The sequence below is a fragment of the Bos mutus genome, chromosome 21, assembly GCF_027580195.1.
Source record: "Bos mutus isolate GX-2022 chromosome 21, NWIPB_WYAK_1.1, whole genome shotgun sequence".
Classification (NCBI taxonomy): domain Eukaryota; kingdom Metazoa; phylum Chordata; class Mammalia; order Artiodactyla; family Bovidae; genus Bos; species Bos mutus.
In genome coordinates this window covers 64821773-64848479 of record NC_091637.1, presented here as the reverse complement: position 1 = coordinate 64848479, position 26707 = coordinate 64821773, and the positions used below count along the sequence as shown (strand labels likewise).

The 26707-nt window shown below is 39.2% G+C and overlaps 1 long non-coding RNA gene, 7 other non-coding genes and 2 pseudogenes across 9 annotated transcripts; all 10 read right to left on the bottom strand.

Annotated features, from left to right (window-relative positions):
• Positions 1-1558: 1558 nt before the first annotated feature.
• On the bottom strand, positions 1559-26077 carry LOC138984331 (uncharacterized). Of its 2 annotated transcripts, XR_011461564.1 has the most exons (11): positions 25954-26077; positions 23331-23418; positions 22369-22474; positions 21477-21526; positions 20386-20453; positions 15840-15893; positions 15121-15206; positions 8681-9378; positions 7319-7711; positions 6696-6839; positions 1559-5911 (listed from the first exon to the last, which is right to left on the bottom strand). It is a non-coding gene; the product is annotated as an uncharacterized lncRNA (long non-coding RNA). The 2 variants fall into 2 exon arrangements; XR_011461563.1 differs by lacking the exon at positions 6696-6839 and having other exon boundaries at positions 7319-9378.
• Positions 14680-14753, bottom strand: LOC138984510 (small nucleolar RNA SNORD113/SNORD114 family). Its single transcript, XR_011461799.1, has one exon. It is a non-coding gene; the product is annotated as a small nucleolar RNA SNORD113/SNORD114 family (small nucleolar RNA).
• LOC138984518 (small nucleolar RNA SNORA79) lies at positions 15612-15756 on the bottom strand. Its single transcript, XR_011461807.1, has one exon. It is a non-coding gene; the product is annotated as a small nucleolar RNA SNORA79 (small nucleolar RNA).
• LOC138984491 (small nucleolar RNA SNORD113/SNORD114 family) lies at positions 17612-17686 on the bottom strand. Its single transcript, XR_011461783.1, has one exon. It is a non-coding gene; the product is annotated as a small nucleolar RNA SNORD113/SNORD114 family (small nucleolar RNA).
• Positions 18446-18517, bottom strand: LOC138984477 (small nucleolar RNA SNORD113/SNORD114 family). The gene has a single exon (XR_011461771.1). It is a non-coding gene; the product is annotated as a small nucleolar RNA SNORD113/SNORD114 family (small nucleolar RNA).
• On the bottom strand, positions 19663-19734 carry LOC138984505 (small nucleolar RNA SNORD113/SNORD114 family). The gene has a single exon (XR_011461794.1). It is a non-coding gene; the product is annotated as a small nucleolar RNA SNORD113/SNORD114 family (small nucleolar RNA).
• LOC138984483 (small nucleolar RNA SNORD113/SNORD114 family) lies at positions 21070-21145 on the bottom strand (annotated as a pseudogene).
• Positions 22941-23014, bottom strand: LOC138984476 (small nucleolar RNA SNORD113/SNORD114 family). The gene has a single exon (XR_011461770.1). It is a non-coding gene; the product is annotated as a small nucleolar RNA SNORD113/SNORD114 family (small nucleolar RNA).
• LOC138984503 (small nucleolar RNA SNORD113/SNORD114 family) lies at positions 24199-24271 on the bottom strand. The gene has a single exon (XR_011461792.1). It is a non-coding gene; the product is annotated as a small nucleolar RNA SNORD113/SNORD114 family (small nucleolar RNA).
• Positions 24833-24908, bottom strand: LOC138984499 (small nucleolar RNA SNORD113/SNORD114 family; annotated as a pseudogene).
• Positions 26078-26707: the final 630 nt, after the last annotated feature.

The window sequence follows — 26707 nt, the reverse complement described above, 5'->3', positions numbered from 1 at the left end:
AAACCCAAGGAATGGGCATCCATTTTCATGCATTTGACTCTCAGGCAGCCCACACAATCATGCAATGACATCTGAAAAAACCACGGAATTCATACAGCAGCCGACAGCCAGCAATCAGCTTCCTGTCGGCAGCATCCTCAGTTTTGCATATACAGCAATTTGCTCAACTTATTTGTGCAATTCCTTAAATGATTCATTGTGCAGGTTTTCAAATGGTATTTTAGGGGTGCTTGAGACCCCCACCACTGTCAGGATGGTGCCCACAGCTCAAGGTCTCCATCCAGCTCCAAACAGGGCAGCTTTGATCTGATCTATTTTACTTATTGGGCTTCTGGGTAATATTTGGACTAAATAAAAGGCTTGGCTGCCGTTGAAAACCAGTATTTAGTTACATTTTGCTCTTATTGTTTTATAAAAATAAGTGGAAAATGGAAAAAAGAAAATCAGTGATATCAGTGGTAAGAGTACAGATCTCATATGTACTTAAGAAATTAAGACAAACACGGAAATCCTTAGCGAACCCAATATGGCCAGTCCTAAGTTTCAATAATTGAATTTAAGGCAGTCAACTATGTGTTTGGAAAGAATAAAATTAAAGAACATCCATGGAATGCTAGAAATTGCCTGGAAAGGTACAGAATGTTGAGCTCTCGAGGAGCAGAATTCTTTGGAACACACAAGTCTCTGATTCAACTTTCAAACAACACTTTGCCTTGAATACAGACTTTCAGAAACAATTATATGAGAAAGCAGGGTTACCAGACTCAGGAAAACAAATGAAAATGAAGCAGAAGTGCTTCTGAATTTCAAGTACCCAAGAGCACAGTCATTATATAGGTTGATGAAAAACACCTCTCAGAGACAGAAGGTACCATCCATAGCAATGACACTCACGAACATTTACATTAGGAATAAAATAGCATCCAAAGATGGGGAAATAGAAGCACAGTTTCCAAAAACCTCTCAGTCCAAAGTCATCAAGTGGGCAAAAAGAAAATGAGAAAAATACCTCGGATCCAGAGACAAGCAACATCATATTTAACAGAAAATGAGAAATAAAGAAAAAGGTTTACTTCTTCAATATTAGTTTATACTGTTCAAAAAGTTCTAATCAATATAACAAAGGCAAAAAAATAGATAAATGTTATAAACTCTTAGAGTGAGGTTTAAATTATGATTGTTTTATAGGTTACATAATTTTTTACTAAGAAAATCCAAAAGAATAAACTGAAAAGCCTGTAAAATGAAATGCCTTTACATCAAAACCTATAAACAAGATGTCACCTTACTTTTAAAGGCCCCTTGAGTCATTCAAAAAAGTGATAAAAGAAGGCACAAAGAAGACATCCATAAATTCTCAAAGTAGTTTGTGTGTCCACATTTTCTAACCACAATAAAATAAGATCACAATTTAATAAGAAAGTATAAGCAACAATACAACCCAAATAAAGTAGAAAATAATTTAAAAAGTAAGTTCCATTTTTGCACATTTTATTCAGATAATCATTTCTTCTAAGAACAAGAAGAAATGAAAAGCATTAATTACAAGAAATTGAAAGCATAATTACAAAGAGTTTAAAATTTTGAAAAGACTACATATTAAAACTCATCACATGCAGTCAAAATTGCAACTAGAGGCAAATTCATATTATGAAATGCTTTCATTATTAAAGAAGAATAACAGAAAGGACATATGAACAGGTCCACAAAATAAGGAAACCAGAAGGCAGGAGTCCATAAGGATAAAGGCAGATATTGGTGAATTTGAACACACACACAAAAAAGTTAAATTGACAACTTATTCCAAGAACTGATTCCTTGAAAAATCTCAAAATAGACACTCCTGTAGTTCATCTAGTAAAAAACAAAGTCCACACGTCCAAAATTAAGAATGATAAAGACGATATAGAAATAAATTTTATTATACAAATAGTACTTACAATTCTATACTAAGAAGTATTTACATCTCAAAACATAGATTATTTCCTAGGATTAATATTGGCTTTAAAAGAATCACAGCGCACTCACTATGTGCCAGACTCAAGGCAAGACACTTTATCTCTTTAATTCTCACAGCGGCCGTCTTGTTATCCATTTAACAAGTGCACAAACTAAGAATTAGGGAGAAGACATAGTTTTCCTGAGGTCACATGAGAAATGAGAGAGCAAGAATTTGAACCCAAGTTGTCTGATTCCAGTGCCTGCACACGTAAACACTAAGCTATATGAGAAAAAGAAGCAAACAATCTAAAGATTTAGGAAATCTAAAGTATCCAGTAAATACAGAAGAAATAGAAAAGGTTGCCAGAATTATCCCAGGAGAGTTATATAGCTATGTTTTTTCAAGTTTTCCATGAAATAGATCATTTAAATGATGTACATATGGTACAGAACACAGAAAAAGATGGAACACTCCCTAATTCATTTTACAAAGCTAGCATAACTTTGATATCAAATGACCAAAACTTTAATTCCAAATACTAGCAGACCAAATCATGAAGTATATTAAAAGAACAATAAACGAAAACCAGGTAGAATTTGACCCAAAAATGTTTCAAAGTTATGAAACATTATTATAATTCATTTCATCAATAGATCAATGGAGAAAAACAACACAAGTATCTCTACAGATATCAAAAAAGTATTTCAGGAAATTCTAATCCATTCCTGATTTTAATCAAACATGAAGTAGATACTTAATTAGCATTATAAAAAACATACAGCCTTAAAAAGTACCTGTTATCATAGTTAACATGAACCAGAAATGAGACAAAGATTTGTTATCAACAATTTAATGTTTTGGAAGATCCAGACAATACTATAAGACAAGAAAGAAAAGTAAAAGAGATAAAATATTTTCAAAATTTTTCTATAATTGTATATGACACTTTACCTAGAAATTCCAAAACATTCAACTGAAAACTTGTAGAACATATGAGAAAATTTAATGAGATAGACAATAATAATAGATACATAATCTCTTCCCTACATACCAGTAATAACCAGTTAGAAAATACAAGAAAAATTCACAACAGAAGCAATACGTAGTTCCTTGAAATAAACTCAATAACAAATTGTGAATTTGTCAAATTTGATGAATTGTGACTATATATTATAAACTATAAAAGATGTAAAGCCCAAGTGTCAAAACATACCAATTCTCTTTATAATTTTATAAAATTTCACAGAAAATCTATAAGGAATGTTTTTAACTTCACTATATCACTAAAATTCACCTGGAAAAATAACAAGTGAGACTAATCAAGAAAATCTTGAAAAATAAGAATGAAGGAAGACTATTTCTATCAAATAATAATACAAATTTTAACAATACGATCTATTAAAACAGCAATACTAGGATAAGAATAGACAGATTAATGTTAAATAGAAAGCCACAATGAGGAACAAAAACTATCTAACATGTAGCATGTGGAAATGGAGCAAAAAGTCGTTTCCTACAATAATTCAATTAAAGGAGTAAAGATTCAATATAGAGAAGAAATCATGAAGGAACTAGAAAAAAAAATGTGACTAAACATATAAGCTTGGGGTAGGAAATGTCTTTCTAAGTAAGTAACTATAAGAAAAAATTAGTGATAGATTTTTTAGAAAATAAAAATTGTAAATAAAAAGTTAAATGTTCCATGAACAAAATGGAATGGTAAATGAAAAATGGGGGCGGGGCAGGATATTGGTAACATAGGATGGAAAAACAGTTACTATTCTTACTTTGAAAGGTATTAATAAAATAAAAACAAAAGATACAGCAGTAGAGAGAGATGGGTAAATGACTTTCAGTTCAGCATAGTGAATACCATATATCTATATGCTATATCCACCAGCCTTTGCTCTTGAAACTGCGCTAAATGAAAGTGCAGAGATTTTGATCTTGAGCATGAGTACAGAGGACAAACACAAGACAACAGGAGATTTGGAATTGATTCAGAGCTGGGAACCCTGGACTGGCAGTGAGGAGAGCTGAAATAAAGGCCAGTGCAGTCAACAGAACCCACGGAAGTCTCAGGAACCTCCAGGAAAGCCTGGGCCTAAATAAGATCAATTGGCTAAAAGTCTGTTAAAGAAGAAGACAGAGCCCCCAGTCTTCACCTGTTAGGCAAAGCCTTCCCTAACCTGGAGAGAAGACTGAAAAGGCATTACATGCAGAGAGCAAGCAGAGGTGACTGGAGCAGAGATGCATGCACAGCTGAGGGCCAGAGCCCTACATCAAAAGAGAAAGAAGGCAAACTCTTCAAGCTGGATGTTCAGACCACTCAGTCTTCCTTCACAAACCTCACAGAGCACCAGCAATTAGTAAAATTCTAGATCAGAAACTCTTTGGATCATCCAATCAATCTAAAAGAAAAAGACATAAAAATGCTAAAACCTGGGGTTCCACAATACAAAGACCAGTTAGCTCTCTCTACAGTAAACTCCATAGTTTACAAGACCCAACCACATACTGAGAGCTTCCAAACAGTTCTGTAGTTTATCTGGATGTGTGCATTGTATATATATATCTGTCAATATCATCTATATCTATATATCTATCTATACAACCAGAGAGTTGAGAAAAGAACCTAAAATGAAAGTTAGACAATGACACACACTTGGAAGGAAAAAACAGGAAAAAAAAAAAAAGTTTGAAGATTCTTTCAGAGAAAGACAATTTCAAAAAACTAATATTAATATTTTTAGAAATGTCAAAGAAGCGATTGCATCCATGAAACAAAATTCAATAAAACAATATTTAGAGTGTAATAAAAAATTCTTGAAAATCAGAGACTGCAGAAATGAAAATAGATTAAAAGATGAAGACAGAGTAATTGCTCAGTAAGAGAACAAAGAGATTGAGATACAAAAATCAGAGGGAAAATACGTGAAAAGCAGAGAACCTGTCAAAGAGATCCTACATACAAACAATATAAGTTCAAGAGAAAACAGATGAGAGGCCATTGTCCGAGGAACTGAACAAGAGACGTCCATAACTGAAAGACATACGCTTTCAGATCAAAAGGGCCTGGCCAAACGGATGAATGTAGACCACATCGAAATATACACACATGAAACTCACAACACAGTGAGAAAAGGCCAGAAGTTCCGGAAAGGGAGGGTAACGGAAGACCACATACGAGGGATGGGAGTCAGAAGTCTTCAGACTTCCGATCAATATCACGGGAAGCCAGAAGACAGCTATTTACGCTTTTCAAATCTGAAGGGGAAAAAAGGTACCAACGAGAATTCTGTACCAAGCTAAACTACCACCGCCAGTGTGGACTAGACGTCACCCTTTTCTTACGTGAAAGATCTCCAAAAATGTACCTCCCATGAACCCTTTCCCAGGAAACTGCTAGAGGATGCACTCTAGCTAAACAAGCGAGTGAACAAAAAATGAGAATAACACAGGATTTACAAAACTAGGGATCCGACCAAGGAGAATTCCCAGGAAGAAATGAGGAAGTGATTCCACGGTAAGGGCAGAAAGCCCAAAGACGAACCCATCCTGAACAAAAGAGGGAAGGAGGCTCCAGGAAGAGAGGTCTTCAAAAAGATAAACACATTAGATAAAACGAAAAACACTAACGTGTTTGGATGTCATGAAAGGCTGGAGATGAATTTGGGATAAGTTCATTAATAACCAACCAAGGAGAGAAGGAAAAAAGAAAGACAAAACCAAAAAATTATCGACTCCAGAGAAAACAAAAGTTGCAAGGAAAAGTAAAAAATCACAGTGCTGTTGCTGAACTCTCAAGTATTTACACTGTTGTAATATATAAAGACGGAATACTGATCAAACCAAAACTGAGCTAAATAAATTAAAAGAAGGGGACAGACAGGTATTCTTGTGTGTGTTGAGGCCAAAGGTGAAAGATTTCAATCTTCATTTTCTGTGGTTGAAAAGTCAAGGTAATGCCTAAGTCAAAAAAAAAATTTTTTTTTTGAGAACTAGAAAAATCAGAATGTTACTTAGAAAAATTGTTGTAAATGTCAAAAGAACCATTTAAAAGAGTAAAAAGCTGTAGCTTAGGTGGATATGGAATTGGAGTGGAGAAGGATGCTTCTACATAATCTTGTAAAGCTATTTGACTCTTAAAATGAAGCATATGCATGACTTTGACAAAAATAAAACTTAATGAAAGCTGAATAAAGCAAAGAAACTGAACTGGCAATTCAGCTATAGAGAACCAATAAAGATATGGGGGAAATGCTCTTATCACAGATAATAAAAGAACTGAAAATGAGAAGAATGAAATTTGGCAAATTGATGAATGTTTAAAACCTTGATAATTCCCAGAGAAAGTCACTTGTTAAACTAATTCTGAGAATGTAAATTGGTACCAAGTTCAAGGGGGACAATTTGGCCATAAAATGCTCGCACCTTTTGACATGGCCACTCCACTCTTACGAGTACAAATAAGAGACATACGTGAAGATGGAAAAACAAAGCTGCTCACTCCAACTTCTATCATCCAACTTTTAAAAATCATGTAAATATCTGACAAGAGTGCGTCAATTAAATCAATTATGATATAGTCATTTGCTAGGATACTAGGTAAAAAAAAAATCATAAGATAGGAAATTACTTAATGGCATGGGACATGTTTAGGATGTCTACTTAGGTGAAAAATTAGGATGGCTATGATGAACCCAATTAAAAATGTGTGTACATATGTATACACACACACACACACACTCACTTTTGCAATTTACAGGTGAAACCAAAAGACCAGAAGCTGGTCTTCAAAGTGCTGGCAGTGGTCATCTTTGAGTGGTGAGACTAGGGTGAGTCCTGTTCTTCCTCTTGTTCTGTTCAGTGTTTTGCAATAAATGTGTTTCTTTTTCTAGAATTATTACATGTAATAAGTTTTAGTTATCAGCTTAGTATCTTTTCTAGGAAAAACTCACATGACTCCCCCTTCTTCATTCTCCACTACAGAAATGAAATTATCTGCATAATTTGTAAAAGAGATTCGGTGTGGGGCAAGGGTGTGAAGGTAACCCTGAGTCCTAAAAAGGACTCTGGTGTCCAGTCAGCTGCAAAGTGACCAGTTGGATCGGACCAGGGATGAAGGCCAGGTGTCTGGAGTCGGGCCCCAGCTGACCTCACCTCTTTGCCCTGGGTAACTTCTGAATGGCTTCACCCTCCACTCAGAGAAGCAGCTGCCAGAAATGGCCCCACCGCTACCTGCCCTCTGGGACCTGCATGTGTGCCCCAGCTCTCCTAGGATCCCCTCCGGCTTTATCTTTCCTAGGCCATGCCTGACGCTTAGTCACCGGCACACGTGCCTCTTAGAGTGTAACCCAGAAAAGCAGAACTCACCCAGCGAAGGAAGGGATACACCCATCGGAATCACCCAGGGGAAGTCCTGTGCTCCGCCAACCACACCTCCACGGGCTCCGTGTAAACAACCTTCCAAGACAAGAGGGCTGAGTCACAAAACCAAGTCCAACTGTGTGAGCGCGTGTCTAACCACAACCGCAGTGTCCAGCCCCAGCAGGGCTGTTGGGAATGGCGAGGCCAGCCCTGGGGACACGGAGCTGGAGCAGAGCCGCTCCCACCTTTGGGATGCTTCTAATCCAACGAGAAACGAACAGCCATGGCATGGAACTCAGGGGTGCTGCACGGGTCTAGGTGCGAATGGGCGAAGGACGAGAAACTCTGCTGGAGCACGGCAGAGGGGAGGATGGAGAGTTTCAGCCAGCCTGGATGTTCCTTAAGATAAACACGGGGGCCCGTGTGACTGGCTGAGCCGATCAGCGCCCTCAGCCTTCCACCCATCGAGGCAGCACTAGTATTAGCATCACTGCCATCATCCTTATATCCAGGGATACACGGAACTGGACTGATGACAGTCTTCAATCCCAATACCAGCCATCACTGGTCCACAGATGGCTTTTTCAGTTTATCCCCTTTAGGCGACATTTTAAGAAGGTACTGCTCATTCATAAACCCACCAGAGTGTCAACCCAGAGGTGGCCACTCTGTGCAGCCCCGGGGTCACAGGGCCCCCCTGCAGCCCTGCTGCTGGAGGTGGGCACCCCCCAATCCTGGATTTGGGAGCTGTGCTCCGGCTCTCCACCTCTCACTCTGATCAGTTCTCGCCTCGCCGTTCCTGACCTGGGGACCAGGCTCAGCCCGGCTCTCCCTGCTGGGAAGGAAATGGGCTGGTCTCAACAGCAGACCAGACCCAACTGATCTTCTCCCAGAGGTCCTGGCAGCCAGGGCTTGGGGGCAAGTGAGCACCAAGTGGGCTCTGGGGCAGGGGGCGAGTTCAGGCAGACCCAGGGTGGCCCTGCACCAGCTCCCCTGATGGGCAGGGCCCTGTGATCCTTGTATTTTGAAACGAGCTGTTTGGGGCAACTATTAGGAGCAGGAGGAGCATTTTCTAGATGCTTCTCTGCAGGGTTTTTATAACCCTTCTCTGCAGGTAACCAAAGTTACCAAACTGGTGGACCTGGCCAAGAGCACTGGTTCAGTTCTTTCATCCTGACACGCAAACCGCAAACCGTGCTGTGATGCTCTCAGGACCCAAACCCTGGCATGAATGGAGATATAGCCTCCGATCCCACAGGTGGAACAGCAGACACCAGGCTCCGTGCCCAGAGCACCTCCCCACTCCCCTCTCAGCAGAAGTGAGGGGACAGTCGGGGCCACAGCTGGGACACATCTAAGCGGGCCCACCTTCCTCCCCTCCGGGCAGCTGCCAGCAGCTCACGCTGACACCGGGGCCGTCTGCCGGGGACGCGGCCCAGACCCCGCCAAGCTAACGGACGCTCACTGTATCATGTTGAAAAAACACACGAGCTGGGAGATGCCTTAGATCTGCAGGAAAAGAAAATAAAACCTGGCCCCCAAATTACAAGTGAGGCTCAAGGGCCTGGAAGGATTTTCTCTTGCCCCAGTGGGCGCAAGGGGATGACAGAGCTTGGTGCTGTCATCCTTGCTTCAATCTGCAGATGGGGAAACTGAGGCCAGGCTAGGCAGCCTCTGGCTACAACTGCGAGACTCAGGTGATGAAAAGAAGGATGCAACACCCCTGAGAGGGTCCCTGGGGGAGACCAAGGTCCTGGGAGACCAGGGGAGGGAAGACATGAGGAGGAGGAGGCCAGTGGGGAGATTCTGCGTGGGAAGGAAAACCCACAGCACCGCTGAGGCTCAAGGGCAGGGACGGGAGAAGAACACGTGACACGGAGCTCACACGCTGCACAGGGCAGGGAGCTGCACGCAGGGGCCACGTGCTTCGGTCAGGGCACAGCTCTTCACACTTTCAAGATGCTGGCAGAATCAATGAATGAAATTTGACTTCCCTTTTACAGATGACGGGCATGGGACTTGGAGAGGCCTGGTGATGTCCCCAAAGGCACACCTTGCTGTCCTTCCTGGTAGAAAGAAGACGAAGAAGTCAGAAAAGAATGAGACACAACAGAATCGCCTGTCCTCGGGGGGCCAGGCTGGGGCCAGGCTGGGGCCAGCGTCCACTCAGCGAGGACTGTCGGCCCCTCCAGCACTCACACACGTGTCCCATTGATATCACGACCAGCTCAAAGTCCCCTCTGGCTTCTGGAGGGTCTAAGGCCTCCAACAAAAAGTTTCAAAGAAGGGCTGATGAGGCTGACCCAGCCCGCTCCAGTTTCATCAGAGAAGCAAAACCAAACCGCGGAATTCTGTCTTGCAAACCCTCAGCCTACTCAATGACAGCTGAAGGCTTGTTTTCAATCTTCCCTTCCCTTCTTGGGGAGGAGGCCTCAGCGACCCCCACAAACCAGACTCAGTTCTGGCCGGTGGCCACTGGGTTTCAAATTTTGAAATGGGCCTTTTGCAAAATGTTCAGTTTCAAGCCCTTGGTCCGACTGCTTACATTCTGTCCAAACTTCCTGGGGGAGTGAGATTTATTTAAGAAAGGAATAAAATCCCCATGTTCAACCCATCGAGTGAAAACACGTTCCATCCCAGGCAATTTCAAGGATTAAGGTTACATATCTCTTAATGAGTCGCAGGTGGAAGGCAAAATGGAGCTGGCTGGAAGAGTAGGACCAGCCTCAGTCATGAGGAGGTGCCAGTCCTTGGTGCCAAGGACCCCGATTCTCTGCCAGGGAGGTAATCTGCCCCCCAGCATGGCCTCACAATCATTCCTTTGTACATTCATTCATTCTTGAAGAGGGCACGTAATGCTGCCTGAAAGGTGAGTAGTCTGGTCTCATCCTAACTGGCATTCTGTAAAAACTCAGTTGAACTCCTCGTTCTTCTGGGACAGGGGAATATGGGTACCACATCCATTTGGGAGCTTTTAAATGAATGCAGGTGACACCATCTATTACAGTCCTTAGTAATTTCTAACGCATCTCTTCCCTCCCTGGTATCGCATTATGTACAGGACAGGTCTTATATTAGGTAAGAAGAGCCTCATAAGCTTTTGCTAGATAAGGTTGGGCTTCCCAGGTGTCTGCTAGTGGTAAAGAATCTGCCTACCAATGCGGGAGATGCAAGACACTTGGGTTCGATCCCTGGATCAGGAAGATCCCCTGGAGGAGGGCATGGCAACCCACTCCAGTATTCTTGCCTGGAGCATCCCATGGACAGAGGAGCCTGGCGGGTTACAGTCCATGGGGCCACAAAGAGCTGGACACAACTGTGTGACTGACCACACACACACACACACACACACAGACAAGGTTAATTCTCAGGACAATCCAGCCAGGGAGGTATCGTTATCCTTGTCTAAGAGGTGATGGGGAGGCTGGAGGTCCAGGGTGTTCCCCGTCTAACCCACTGTCCCACAGCTGGAAAGCAGGAGGAAGTGGAGGAGCAGCCCCCTCACTGGAGGCACAAAAACAAGACTGTTATTTTTGACCTCCTGTCTTGGCAGAGGCCGGGGCAGCTTTCGGGAAGACCCAGGGCCTCCATTCCACCAGTCCGAGCCAACGTTGCCCAAGGATGGGCCGAGGTCCAGGGCAGTCGGAACTGCCAGGATCCTGTCTCACTGTCTGGCACTGGATGCAGGAAACTGGACTCGAGGGAGAATTTGCACGCGGGTGGGAGAATGCCGTGGACCATCTGACACACCACCACCTCCCCGCAGAACAGCTCCTGGCCGTTCTCAGAAGGGCCATCCCAGTTCCACAAAAGCACATGTATTTTTAGCTCTTCGTTCATTCATTCAGCAGTAATTTACTGGGCGCCTCCTAGGCTCAGGCTGGGAAGGCCCTGTGGAGACAGAGAAGAATCTGACCCAGTTCTCGGCTGTGCAGGCAGGTCAGCTTGGTGGAGACATGTAAAGGAATGCTTGTGAGCGGAGGAGGATGGGTAGCCCCGGGGATTTAGTATGTGCCCTGAGGCTGGGGTGTGGCTGAGTGGTCAGGGAAGGAAGCCCAGTGGGACCTGCTCCACTCACTGCCTCACACACGGGTCACTGACTTGCTCACTCATTTACTAATGCGTTCACTTATTCACTCTTCCATTCACAGAGCGCTCCATTTATTCTTGGATGACATACTCATTCACTGAGTCATTGACTCACTCAATAATTATCCTTTCCCTCGATAACTCTAATATATGCATTCCCCCATCCATTTGCCTATTCACTCCCTCATTAATTTGTGCATGCATTGATTTACATACTCATTAGTTAAATTATTCAACTTGGTCTGCTTTTTACTGACTTTATTCCCTCACTCATTTTTTGACTTATTCATCAATTAATTCATTTGATTCCTCATCAACCCACTGGCTTATTCATCCCCTCATTACTAACTTCTACTAAAGCATTCATTGATAAACTCGTTCTGGAATCCATTTATTAATTCACTCAACTTTCACTTATTGGACTGTTGACCTACTAGTCTTTGGTCCATTCCCTCCTTGACCTATTTGGACCTCACCATCCACCTCTTGACAGTTTTACCCACACAGAGACTCATCCACTTAAGAATGTAACATACACACATTGATTTGCTCAATGCATTATTAATTTATTCCCTCATTCTTATACTCCACATGTTCACTCAATTTTCCATTCCATTGTTTACTCAAAGGCTCATTCATTCACTAACTCACTGCCTCATTCATTCACCATGTATACCATTTATTCAACAACTCATTCAACGAATATATTACAAGTGCTCCACATGCAGTGCATATGAGGAGTGCAATTCCTAACGTCCTGGATCTTACAAACCAGGGATTCGGTTACTGGCTCAAGCATCTTCTCTTTTATGTGATATGTAAGCATGTGATATGTAAGTGGGGTCTTGCCTTCTGTGCTTCTGGAAAACCCATGTATTTGCCCTTATACTGAATTATATTTATCAGTAATCCCACCTAATCCCAAAGAGTTACCTGATGGCTGGAACTAGATCTGATTTAGATATGAATGCCATGACTAATACAGAGCCTGACATGCATTTGGATCTATACTTGCTGAGCTGAAATTATTACCCTAGTATTGGTTATTTTTGCACTCTCTCAGATACCAAGTGCCAGAAAAATTTTTAAGATCTGGGGTATAGGGACCTCCTGCCATCACCTCCCATCAGATCACTGGTATTTGCCCTGAGATAGGGTAAAAAAATAATCCAAGTAATGAATTATGATCTCAGTATGCAAAATATCCAAATAATTTCAGTGCAACACGCAGAGCAGAACTGTACCCTGTGCTGCCCTGTGCTTAGGCGCTGTGTCGTGTCCGACTCTGCGACTCTGGACTGTCGCCTGCTAGGCTCCTCTGTCCGTGGGATTCTCCAGGCAAGAAAACTGGAGTGGGTTGCCATGCCCTCCTCCGGGGGATCTTCCCAACCCAGGGATCAAAGCCAGGTTTCCTGGACTGCAGGCAGATTCTTTACTATCTGAGCCACCAGGGAAGCCCAAGAATAGTGGAGTGAATAGCCTATCCCTCCTGCATTGCAGGCGGATTCTTTACCGTCTGAGCCACCAGGGAAGCCCAAGGATAGTGGAGTGAATAGCCTATCCCTCCTGCACTGCAAGTGGATTCTTTACCTGCTGAGTTACCCAGGAAGCCTGAACTACGGACTATGTACCATTACAACAAATATCTTTTAAAATGTTTTATTTCATACATTTCAGTAATGGAGACTTGCAATAATCATAATCCTTGTTTCAAAATACATTTTCACCACTGGTCCTCTTCTTTCTTAGTTTGTCATAGATTTAACTCACTAAAATATAAGAACGAACACAACGAATACTTTAACCTCTATGTCCTCACTATACACAGAATTAATATTGATGGATTAAATCTTCTTGGTTAAATGGATCTCAGAGAAGCAAAACTGGGTCGACCACAATTATTGTTTCACAAAATTTTATCATTGGAATAATCTTGGCATTTTAATTTTCTTTATATACGAATTTTACTTATTTATTAATGTAGTCAGGTACTCATTTTCAAAAATAAAATCAATAGCAAAGAATCTGCTTCTAAACAAGGGGGAAGTAGGCATTTGCTGTATGAGGCAGGGAGCTCAAGCTCGGTGCTCTGTGACAGCCTGGAGGGGTGGGATGGAGGGGAAGACGGGCGGGAGGGCAACGAGGAAAGGGTGCGTATGGCTGATTCGTGTTGACGAGTGGCAGAAACCAACACAATATTGTAAATCAATGATCCTCCAGTTAAAAGTAAATTAATAAAAACATAAACAAGAGGGTAAACTTTGCCTATTAAGTCTCTCTGTGTACCCCTTAAACAGAGGGGTAGACAGTTGAATTAAACAAATCTTTGTTTCATGAATAATCGCATCATTGGTCATGAGTGGCCACTGGGATTTTACTAGCCTGTTTATCTTTAATTTGTTTAATTATTAAAAACCCAAGGAAAACACAACCAACCCAAGAATAATATCTTTGACTAAGTCTAGAATTCATCTATGCCCTTTTTACTTTAAGAGGTAGCACTAAATCTATTTTCAAATGAAAATCTTTTTTTCCTTTTTCAACATGAATTAACTATGATGTTTCTCAGACAAATTCTTATCCTTGGTGCCAGCATAATCTTTGATTTGTTTTATAACTGCATGAAACCATCTATTTTTAAAGAATATACTCATTATCCATAAACAAAATGGCCAAACCAAGAATAAAAACTTAATCTCATACTTACTTTGATCTATATTCTCCTTGACCACATAGGTAACAGTTAAATAATAACTAATCATTAAATAATAGCTAAGATAACCAAGGGGCAGCCATTCTGGGGCACAAAACAGATGAAACATACACTGATCATCGGCTCATATTTTATACTCATTCACTTAGTTAACCATTTCTTTAATCCTAAATTTTTTCTTTCATGAATCAAACCCACTTCAAACTAAGAGAAGGACATATATTTAGCTTAGCTGTGTCTCACACAAACCAGTAACAACTTAATGTGCCTCTTCTTAATGGAGCCATGGAGTTCACATTGAGTGAGTGAAGTAATTATATTTCAGAACTGAAGTTTCAAACTGAACTGAAACTAATTTCAGAACTGAAGTAATTATATTCCTTGTTTTATAAATATCCTCAATGTTGGTCTGTGTTTTGACCTCTCTTTTCTTTTCAATATATTTATTGATCTATTCATTTATTTACAGATAGTATAAAGCCAGTATCTATGAACTCTCTCAACTAGATTCTCCAACATCCTGAGATGATTCCCCCAAGAGTCATACACTAATTGTCTTTTCACCATGGACCTCAGGGGTTCCAAACGTGATTGATCATAATTTTCATTCAGATGCATTCCATTCACATCATTGGTCCAGGTGTGGTCTTTCAGCATTTAATTTGAACAGTTTCTAGATGTTACAATGAACAGCCATGATCCACAGTCCTAACTCAACAAATGGAGTACTGACTTCCTAAATGAGTAACAGCCTAGATCATCATTAAGAGAGGAATGGGACAAACATGAAAGGGGACATATCAGTGTTGAAATGAATGGGAAAGCTCAGTTTTTTTTTCCTTTTATCTCATTTGTGCTAAATTGTGTTAATCACAAACTTTAGCTCATAACACATTCTCATCATAGGTCTATGCGTGGCATTTAATTTTAATCACATTTATTCTTTTTTAATGATACAGTGGAAACCCACAAGCTAACCACCCAAACCAAGAACTTTATTACTCACATGGCATGGTGTGCTCCTTCCCCAGAGGCATTAGGCAAAGCTCGTCATGGTTGGAGAGTAACTTAATGAGCTATAGTCGATCCACCCTGTGGAATGAAAAGATGTTGACAAATGAAAATGCCTGGATTCGGGTTTTAATTTAGTGAACACTAGGTAACCATGACAATAATTAATCGTAAACAATCATTTATACTACACTCTCATCTCTGGCTCTACGAATGAATGGACCTACATTTTATTAATTAATGTATTCAGTTCATTCTAATAGCATAATAAACACCCTTAAATGAACCACCCAACATAAGAACTATGAATCTTGCAGACAAGAACTCTGGGCCCTTTACTGACATTGATAAGAGGTTAGAACTTCATTTTGTAAAAGATTCCTGTTGTGTTGAATCAGATTCAACACGGACCTCGGTTGACAACACAGTCTTATCATTGGTCCTTTTATGACCTTCTTTGGTTATGTCCTGTCCTTCCTTTTTTTCAACTGTTCGACTTGCAAAAACCAGGAGTCACTATCAGATAGGCAAGCCATCCGCATGGTGCTCTGGGTGAAAACAAATCTGCTTGCTCTATGATGGACTAAAATCCCACTACCCAAGGTATAAGCAGTGAGAGGAACAGCCATCAAATGTATCCCATACTTTCAAACCATACACTGAATATCCTAAACAGGTTCCCCCAAAGAAGACAAGAACTTGGCTATTACTCACCTTCAACCATGAAGGTCTTGATCATTAGAGAATGATTAGTAGTTCACGTCCATTCTATGAAGGACAAAGAAAATAGCCAAAAAAAGGGGGGGGTGGGGAAGGAGAAATGAATAGGCATTCTTTTATAAATTAAAATGTTAAATGAAATGACAGAATATCTCTTGTCCTGAAAAAGAGAAATATAGAAAGGAAAAAAATTCTTTCCGTTGATCCATGTTTTCCCCCTTGATTGACTTGCTATTTAGGTTTTGACTAATTTACTTCATTATTTATTTCCATTTCTCTTAACAAACTAGAACTCACCACTGATCGAGAGCAAGAACACTGACTGTGACTCTTCTCTGTCTAAATGACCTTACTCCAAACAGGAAATTCCTCTGGTTTCCTGGTCCAGTGGTTAAGACTTCACCTTCCAATGCAAGGGGTGTGGTTCTAGGATGATATTTAAAAATGTGCAGCTCAACAGTTGTATTGACTGGTTACAGCCTAATCCTTCATGTGTAATTCATTCTTATCTCTGGTCTTTTAAAATTTTGTGTCCAGATGTAGCCTTTTATCCATTGTTCTGTAATCCAACAGACGGGTAGCCCAAGGATGAAAACTCTGTTTACCATTATACAGGCCTACAGGCTTCTTCTCCAGAGACTCCCTAGCCACGACATTTACCTACGAGGAGTCACTCTGGGGAGCACAAAACAAATATTAAAAAGAATGAAACAGCCTAGATTTCGACTTCGCTCTAATACAGTAATGGATGCAGAGTGAGAAAATTGAGACTAACCTGAAAACTTCGGGTGTGCCACTTGCTTCGGCTGGCAGAAAGTTAACCCCTCTTTTAATCTAATTAGTTCCATGATAAATTTTTTAAACTTTTTTTTTAAGATTCTTTTTAATGTGGACTATATTTTAAACTCTTTACTGAATTTGTTACAATATTGCTTCTGTTGTTTAGGTTCTGATTTTTTGACCATGAGGCATGAGGAATCTCAGCTCCTCAACCAGGGATCAAAACCACACGCCTTGCATTGGAAAGTGAAGTCTTAACCACTGAACCACCAGGGAAGTCCCTCAATATTCTTCTTACCCAAACCAGCAAGAGACAGAATTTCTGCTCTAAGAGGGACATCATTTAAGCGGCACTGGTTAAATCATAATTATTTCAAGACATGCTCATTACTGGCCCAGGCTTTGTCCCTTTGAGCGATTGATTGCTATTAACTTATTCATTTATGCACTCTAATGATAAAACTGCACACACTCAATGCCATAGCATGAATAATAGTAACACATGCGCAGTTCGCTGCTCATTACCAAACTGATAACAGACAGTGTACTCTGTAATGGAATTCTGTGAGCACAATAGCTCGTGCTGCCTAACAAACTTTTATCAGTGTCCTTCTTTAATTTAAACAGTGCTTAATCTTTTATTTAATTTTATAAACATGTTTCCTAATTAGTAATAAAACAAATAACCAGCAGACCAAAGACACCCGAGAATGTGAAACTGACAATTCACGCATCTGTTTCTGTGTGTTGCATTCTGAGAGATAAGCAATGTGAATACTAACTCCTCCAAAATAGGTTAATAACACGTGCTCCATTACCTATGCAATCACTGCTCTAGGCCTGGCCACATTTATGCATTAATTCACTTATACTAATACAATCATTACCCATGACCAAAAAAGCCCCCAAACAGGATAATCAAATATTTGTAACAATTGTCTATAGGATCATTTTCAACAGAGCCATAGATTAGATTTCTTCCCATGCTGGACCTCAGATATGCAAACAAGTATTATTCATCATCCTTGACTCCGACACCATCAGTCATTAGCAAAGGTTCAAGCACAGAATCTTTTTCTTCATAGTGCAAAGTCGCTTCAATTGTGTCCGACTCTGTGACCCCACGGACTTAGCCGTCCAGGCCTGTCTGATGGTGGGATTCTCCAGACAAGAAAACTGGAATAAGTTGCCATGCCCTCCCTTAGTGGATCTTCCGGACCCAGGGATCAAACCCATGTCTCTTATGTCTCCTGCATTGGCAGGGGGCTTCTATACCACTAGAGCCACATGGGAAGTCCCTTTTCTTCATTATATTCTGCCTATTGATTTATTAAGTTATGACTTATGACTAAAAAGAAATATACATGAATCAGAAAAAAAAAAAAACCAAAACAAGAACCTTGATATCCCTGAGATCTACCTATCAATCGTTTCCCAGAAACGAGGTCTGTTTCCTGAATTGACCTCAGTGCTTCATACATGGATGCCTTGACACAATTTGCCCTCTCAAGCCCTGTTATTGGACTAAGTTGCCCTGCTTTGATTCTATTTCCTACTTCTTACCAATGCACCGACCATGATAAACCAACCAAACCACGACATGAACTTTAACTGTGGCTCGCACTGGTCTCCCTGCTCCTGACACAACACTGAGTTGGGGCCATGGCAGAACACTAAAATCAGTGCAGGAGTGTTCATTCTGAACAGCACAAAAAAGAACAAAAAATAAAGTTTGAGATCTTCTATCTATTAGTTGTTTGCATTCCACCTTTCCTAGACTCAGTCATTCAATATTCATTAGTTTACAGTATTCTTTCCAGTTGAACCTCAGAGTTCGAGACACTTATTCATTGTACATGACTTATACATCACCAGTAGTTATCACTGATCCAGCATTCCTTTTTAGAGTCATAGATTATCAATAATTTGTTCCTTTTTTTGCTGAATAGTATTCCACTGCATAGATATACCACATTTTGCTGGTCTATTCACCAGTTGATGGACATTTAGATTATTTGTATGTGTGTGTGCCCAGTCATGTCCGACTCTTTGAAACCCCATAGGCTGTAGACCTCCAGGATTCTCTGTGCATGGAACTTTCCAGGCGAGAATACTGGAGTGGGTTGCCATTTTCTCCTCCAGAGGACATGGATTCAATATTGTCCCACTTTTGCTTCATTCATAACTGATCAAATCTCATATCTGCTGGTCATCATTAATGACCCATGTTAGACCCTCATTTTACTCATTTGTGTTACATTTGTATCAATTAAATCATTCATCATGGATATTAATAAAAATCACATTATTTAAGAAAATATACCCATGAAATCCTTAAATATTCCTGAACTCTGGCTAAAGAAGCTTTTCCCATATACACCGTGTGTGTGTGTGTGTGTGCGTGCGTGCGTGCTTCGTTGCTCAGCCATGTTCAATTCTTTGTGACCCCGTGGACTGTAGCCCACCAGGCTCATCTTTACTCAAACAATAACTGAAACCAAAATAAGATCTTTGACTACTACTACTCACCACGTTCTCTTTCCTAACATAGGCAACATAATCTTGACCAAGGCAGAACCCGAGATCAGCTTGGTGCTGAGATATTCTCCTCTCTCCGTTGATGCACAATTTCCAGTCTCCATGTATGGAGTCATTTAAGTGTTTATTAATTCATAGTAATTTTTATTTTTCTTTCAATACAATAAACATCAAACATGCAACTGACTCAGGGCAATTACTGGTTATTACTTATCACTGAAAATATGCGTAATTTAAGACATAATATATTTAGTCCATTTTATTATCTATTTCAATATATTAATATTCATTTTCCTGACTAAATATTTTATTAATGAACAATGTTTCACCCTCTTCATCTTTATTCATTTATACATTTGCTAATTTATTCTGCCATTGATTCATTTATAATTATATTTTTAAAATTCATGAGCACAAAGACCGAGAAAGAGATCACTGTATAATACTAAAATCTATCTACAGTAATTTAAAGTATGCTGAATAGATGAGTTCTTTTGCATTGAACCTCAGACTTCTGGACACACAGAATTCATTGTATGTGATTCACACACCAGACATCATCATTAGACAGTGACTGGTCAAATTTCTCTTCATTTGCATCTATATTTGTTTATTAATTCATTAATAAGGAAAGTGAACGTAAAAGTCACTCAGTTGTGTCCAACTTTTTGCGACCCCATGGATTATACAGTCCATGGAATTCTCCAGGTCAGAATACTGGAGTGGGTAGTCATGCCCGCCTCCAGGGGATCTTCCCAATAGTACTATGCGTCCTCATACATTCCTGACCTTAGTTGAAAGGGTCAAGTGAAGCAGAGACAATAAACTAGAATTTTTCATGTTGGACCATCTTCCAGGCACACATATATATGACTCATACGTCAACATTGGTCATAATTGATCTAATATTGCCCCCCTTTTTAAAACTCATTTCTATAGCTTTATTGATCCAATAATTATTTCCCTAATAATAATTTTTAAAGTTATGATTCACAAAATTTCAAGAATACTTTTTGTGCCCCTAATCTATATATAGAATTCTTCTCACAACGATACATCTCTTGTTAATTATCCTCAGTTTTTCTTATGTATATCAATATAATGTTAACTCTATCTCTATTTATCACTAAGTTAGAGCTGCATTCTCTAAATATATTTCACACTTTTAAATGAATAACTTAAAAAAAACAGAAACTGAGAAAGCAACTTCATGATTACTCACATTAATCTCTGTATTCCTATTAGACACAGGCAACCGGAGAGCTCATGACGGTGGAAGATGCATCTGTTCTGAGAAGCACAGCATAGAGCACACAGTAAAACAAATTAAGACACAATCACCATTTCTGAATAGGCATCAATGCTTTCAATTTCATTATCAATACCTTTTGCTACACAACATACATTCCTAATTGCATGACATTTCATCCCATTGTTTTTTTAATGAATTTATCCATATATGTCTAATGAAGTGAAAGTTGCTCAGTCGTGTCCAACTCTTTCTAATCCCATGGACTGTATAGTCCATGGAATTCTTCAGGCCAGAATACTGGAGTGGGTAGCCTTTCCCTTCTCCAGGGTATCTTCCTAACCCAGGGATCGAACCCAGGTCTCCCTCATTGAAAGTGGATTCTTTACCAGCTGAGCCACAAGGGAAGCCCAAGAATACTGGAGTGGGTAGCCTGTCCCTCCTCCAGCGGATCTCCCCAACCCAGGAATTGAACGGGGTCTCCTGCATTGCAGGAGGATTCTTTACCAACTGAACTGGGAGGGAAGCTAATTTCATTATTAAAAACAAATCTAAGGCTATACAAGAATATGACCAATATTGATCACAATCAATACAAGAATATGATCTTTGTACAGAAACAATTTCAACAGAGGAATAGATTAATTTTGTTCCATGTTGGACCTCAGAGTTTCAGACACATATTTTCTCATCGCCCATGACTCCATTATCATCAGTCATCATCACTGGTCCATGACTGGATCTATTCCTCTTCATTTGTATGTTTGTACTGATTAAATTATGAATGCATTGATACAAATAAAAATAATACATGGTTCATAAAATCTCTAGGACAAGATCAAGGATATATTTAACATCAGTTTGCAGAATCATTTTCCACATAGACTAAACCTTTTTAATTAATAGACCTCAATCATGTTCATTATTGATTAATCAACATAGTACTTCGTATTTATCATTAGGCCATGATAAACTTTTTAATGAATTTAATACTTTCTAATAATACTGTAAATACCCTTAAACAGATGATCCAGTTCAAGACAATAATGTTGACCATTACTCACCTTGGTCTCACAGTCTTGGTGACAACAGAGGCTAAAATCAGTTTCAGCATCTATTCTCAAAAGGATCAAGCAGACAAGACGATAAAAATGTTGAGACTTTCTCTCCATTGATTCAGAATTTTCACAATTCATTTGCATAGTCATTTAGGCATTTATTAATTTACAGTAATACTTATTTAATTTGCTCTTAATAAACCAAATATCAACGTTGTAACTTTATCAGTAAATGACGATCATCACTATTATTCCCACTCAAAGACATATACACTTGATTATTTTATTTTCCATTCCAATTTACGTCATCAGATTTCTTTATAATACTTATAATGAACAGTATTTCCTTGTTTCATATTTATTCACTTACATATTTGTTTATCCTGACATTGATTTCTTAATAATAATAATTTTAGATATTACTGTACACAAAGACTAAGAACATGATCCCCATATACGCCTGGCATCTCCCTATAGGATCACTTCAAAAGAGGGGAAAGTATTAGATTTTTTGTGTTGACCTGTGGTGTTCCTCATCAAAGACTCATACCACAAGTCATCATTGTTTGTCCATAATTCCTTCATGTCAACACTTTTTTACTGATCGTCCATTCACTATTAACTATATTTTTTAAAAAAGTGCTTCATCGTCACAAAAACTTAAAACAAGGAAGGTCCTTGGCTCTTTGATTTGTCTGTAGAAGGACTTCCCACAGAAACTGTCATCAATTGACCTCAAAGTGTCCTATCCAGATGCATTAATATAATGTTTCATGTTAACCCTGCTTCTACTATTTGGCCATGGTTCACAATCATCGATTATTTTTTTTTATAGAATTTAAAGAATGCAGTGAAAATGAAAACCACAAAACCAAGAAGAGGTTTGACTATGACTCACTTTGTTCTCCTAACCCTTAACACATCAAATGCAACCACAGAATTCATGACCACGAGGAAGCCTTACATTAGCCCACGGTGACAAGCCTAAGGAGGAGAAGATAAAACTAGAAGATAAAAAAGACATTAAGATATCAGTTTAATTAGTCTTTGAATTCCATGTTTCATTTAATCATTTAAGTAGGTAGTGAATTGGGATCATTTATACTTTAGTTTCTCCTAAGTAAATGAACAATATCAATCTTGACACTGACACAGATCATAGACACAAGACATAGAGAACATAAACAATTTACTTATCCATAACTATATCATTCTCAGCCAAAGAATAACATGCCTGTACCATAAATTTCCTAATTTACATTTGTTTTTAATGTATATTAATAGCATTTCTTGCCTAACCACTTTTCTATGGTTGAACAAAGTTTCACCAATTTCATCTTTATATATTATTTCATTGATCCAATTATAAACATAAAAAGAAAATATATGAACATAAAACAAGATACTTGTATATTCCTGACAGATGTCTGTAGGGTTACCTGGAACAGAGGCAGTGGGTCTCCATTTGCATTGGACCTCAGAGTTCCAGACACATATTCATCGTATACGACTCATACACGCACCGAAAAACCATCATTGATCCAATGTCGTACCTACTTTCTTCATTCACTTCTATGGTGTCTATTTCTGAGTTCATTAATTTACTACTAATAATTCAAAAACTCAATTATTTGCAAAAACCAAAAAGAAAACAAAACCCAAAACCACTATTCTATGTAGAGAATCATTTTCATAACAATGTATCTTTCTTTATACCCTTTGTTTTTCTGTTACATGTCAATTCAGTATTTATCACTGGGCTACTGCTGGCGATTCTTATTATATGTTACTTTTCAACAATACATTAGAATGCTCTCAAAAAAACCACAGAAAGGACACAAGATTTTGACTTTTACTCACACTGGTCTCTGTGCTCCTAACACAGAGATGCAAACACAGAGGTCAGTGCCACGGTGCCACTGCTTAAATCAGCTTGAGGGTGTAGGGTCTGCAAAGAACAAAACAGTCAATGATAAAAAAAAAAAGGTTTAAGTACAATACCCATCGAGCTTTGATTTGCACATTTCATTTACTCACATATTGAAGTATTTATAAATTATTCATAATGGATCTATTTTTCTCTTGACAGAATGAACAACAATGAGGCAAATCCATAAACTATAAGTGACTTAATTATCTATCTGTATTGATACAATATTTAGTCAAAGATATACTGGTGAGCCACTTTTTCCTGACTGAGTTTCAGTATTTTCAATTTTATTAATAGTATTTCTTGCCTCGTCACCTGTTTATAGTTAGACAAGGTTTCACCCTTTTTACTTATTATTTCTTTACCTTTTTCTTTACCTATTATTTACATTTCTTTATTGGTTCTAAAATTAATCTTTTAACAATAATAAATATAAATCGATGAATACAATAGCTGTACTGGGTATATTTCAACATCTATCTCTGCTGCTGCTAAGTCACTTCAATCGTGTCCAACTCTGTGCGACCCCATAGAGGGCAGCCCACTAGGCTCCCCCGACCCTGGGATTCTCCAGGCAAGAACACTGGAGTGGGCTGCCATTTCCTTCTCCAATGCATGAAAGTGAAAAGTGAAAGGGAAGTCGCTCAGTCGTGTCCGACTCTTAGCGACCCCATGGACTGCAGCCCACCAGGCTCTTCCGTCCATGCATTTTCCAGGCAAGAGTACTGGAGTGGGGTGCCATTGCCTTCTCCAACATCTATCTCTTGGATGAATGAAAAGAAATACACTAGGTTTTTGTTGGACCTCAGTATCAGGACATATATTATTCATTATATAGACTTATCTGCTACAAGTCATCATCACTAGCCCAAGAAAACCCTTTTATTTTTCATTCTCATAAATATTTGAGTTTATTTATAAATTTGCTACTAAATACACATAAATGAAAAATAAACTAAAATATCCGCAATGTCTATCTCAAAAATCTTTTCCAGAGACTAACTCTGTTTCCAAAACTGACCTCAAAGATACATTTATAGATTAATAAAGGAGATATTTCATGTCAATCTGATACTTAACATGGCATTTTCCCTTCTTTGATTGTTTGAGCAAGTTCCCGGAGTTGGTGACGGGCAGGGAAGCCTGGCAAGCTGCAGTGCATGGGGTCGTGAAGAGTGGAACACGACCGAGCGACTGAACTACCAACTATCCACTCAAACTAAAACACTGGCTATTACTCACATGGTCTTAACATACCTACAGCACAAATGAAACCAGAGAGTGTGTAACCGTGGAAGATGCTTCCACCCGCCTAAGTGCACCCATTCTGAGGAGAATAACGCAAAGGAGATGATAATAAAACGAGGCACTCTTTCCAACATCTGTCTACAGAATATCTTCTCTGCTGTGAATGGACAAGCTTAATCCAATATTGGACCTCTAGTTCCAGACACGCTTTCATTGTATATGATTCATATTGATGATGACCAGAAATCATCATAGATCCAACACCGGTCCCCCTTTTTCTGCACATATTTCTGTATCTTTATTGGTTAAATAAAAATCCACTAATAAATTTAGCAAGAACAATTCAAAAAATAAAGCAATACAGGTGTACACTGAAGTATTATTACTTTAATGTATCTTCCTCAATAATACACTGTTTTCCATATATACATTCATCAATACAATAGCTCATATATCCATATGCAACACTCTGATGCAGCTGCCTTCTTTACTTATATTCAACATTTCTTTACTTATATTCAACATTCAATAATAATACAGTAAATTACTTCAATAAAAAAAAAACAGAGAACTCCAACTACTACTCCCATTAATCTCCACCTTCCTATTATAGAGAGGTGACCCCAGAGCCTCTGTCCTTGAAGATGCTAAACCATTTGTGCTGGCTTCTTTCTGAGGAGTACAGAGCACAGATGATAATAAAAGTATTGACACCTAATAACCAACCAGTGGTTCTTGTTTTCTATACTTTGTTTGCTCAGTATTTAGGAATGTATTACTTTTCCTTTCTTCACATTCCTTTAATCTTGTTAAAACAAAAAACTCAATCTTTAGTTTGAAGCAAAACTCCTAAACTGTCTCTTGTGCATTTCTAGGTCTTCCCTGGTGGCTCAGTCGGTAAAGAGTCTGCCTGCAATGCAGGAGACCCAAGTTCAACCCTGGCTCAGGAAGATCCCCCGGGGAAGGAAGTGGCAACCCACTCCAGTAGTCTTGCCTGGAGAACCCCAAAGACAGAAAAGCCTGGTGGGCTACAGTCTCTGGGGTCACAAAGAGTCGGACATGACTGAGTGACTAATATTCTCACTTTCATGCATTTCTATCTAACCTTGGTCAAAGACGTGACCCTCACTCATTTACTGAATATGATTCAGTGTTTTCAGAGTTTATTATGGTACCTTTTGTCTCACTCAATATGCTCCTATGTGGACAGTGCTTCACTTTCTTACATTTGCTTAATGGTTCTTCAGAGATCCATTAATAGTAACAAATTTAAGTCTATGAAATCAAAAGAAGAATATAACTTACCTATGTTCCTGATATCTCTACAGAAACAATTTCACCAGAAGGAAGAGACTACTGACATTCTGGGTTGGACCTCAGAGTCTGAGACATGTTTTCATCATTTAGGACTCTTCCCATCACGATCATCATCTCTCTTTTCTTTGTTCATTTCTATATTTGTTTTCATTAAATCATTGAATAAGTGGTAATATATATTAATCATTGAATCAATAAGAATAATAAGTATATAATAATGGTTGTTGTGTTAGTCACTCATTCATGTCTGACTCTTTTCAACCCCATGGATTGCAGTCCACTAGGCTCCTCTGTCCATGGGATACTCCAGGCAAGAAAACTGGAGTGGGTTGCCATTTCCTTCTCCATTTAATAATGGTAATAGTTTAATAATAATAAAAATAATAATTGTGATAATAAAAATAAGTATCCCAAGAATGACACCCTTCAATACCCCTAACCTCAGTTTACAGGATCAGTCTTCTCAACCAATTTTCGACCTCTATTCCGCCCATTATCAATTATTTGAAATAATCATTCTTGATTATTTATCATTGAACTATGGTAATTTTTTGATTAATTTAATACTTTTTAACAACACCATGAGGACCCTCAGACAAATTGCCCAATCTAAGACGACAGCCCTGTCCATCGTTCACCTTATTCTCCTCCCTATCACAGTTGGTGTGACAACTGAGCACAGCAAAAGCTGAAGTATCAGGAACATCCGTCCTACAAAATAACGAACACACAAGGTGGTAAA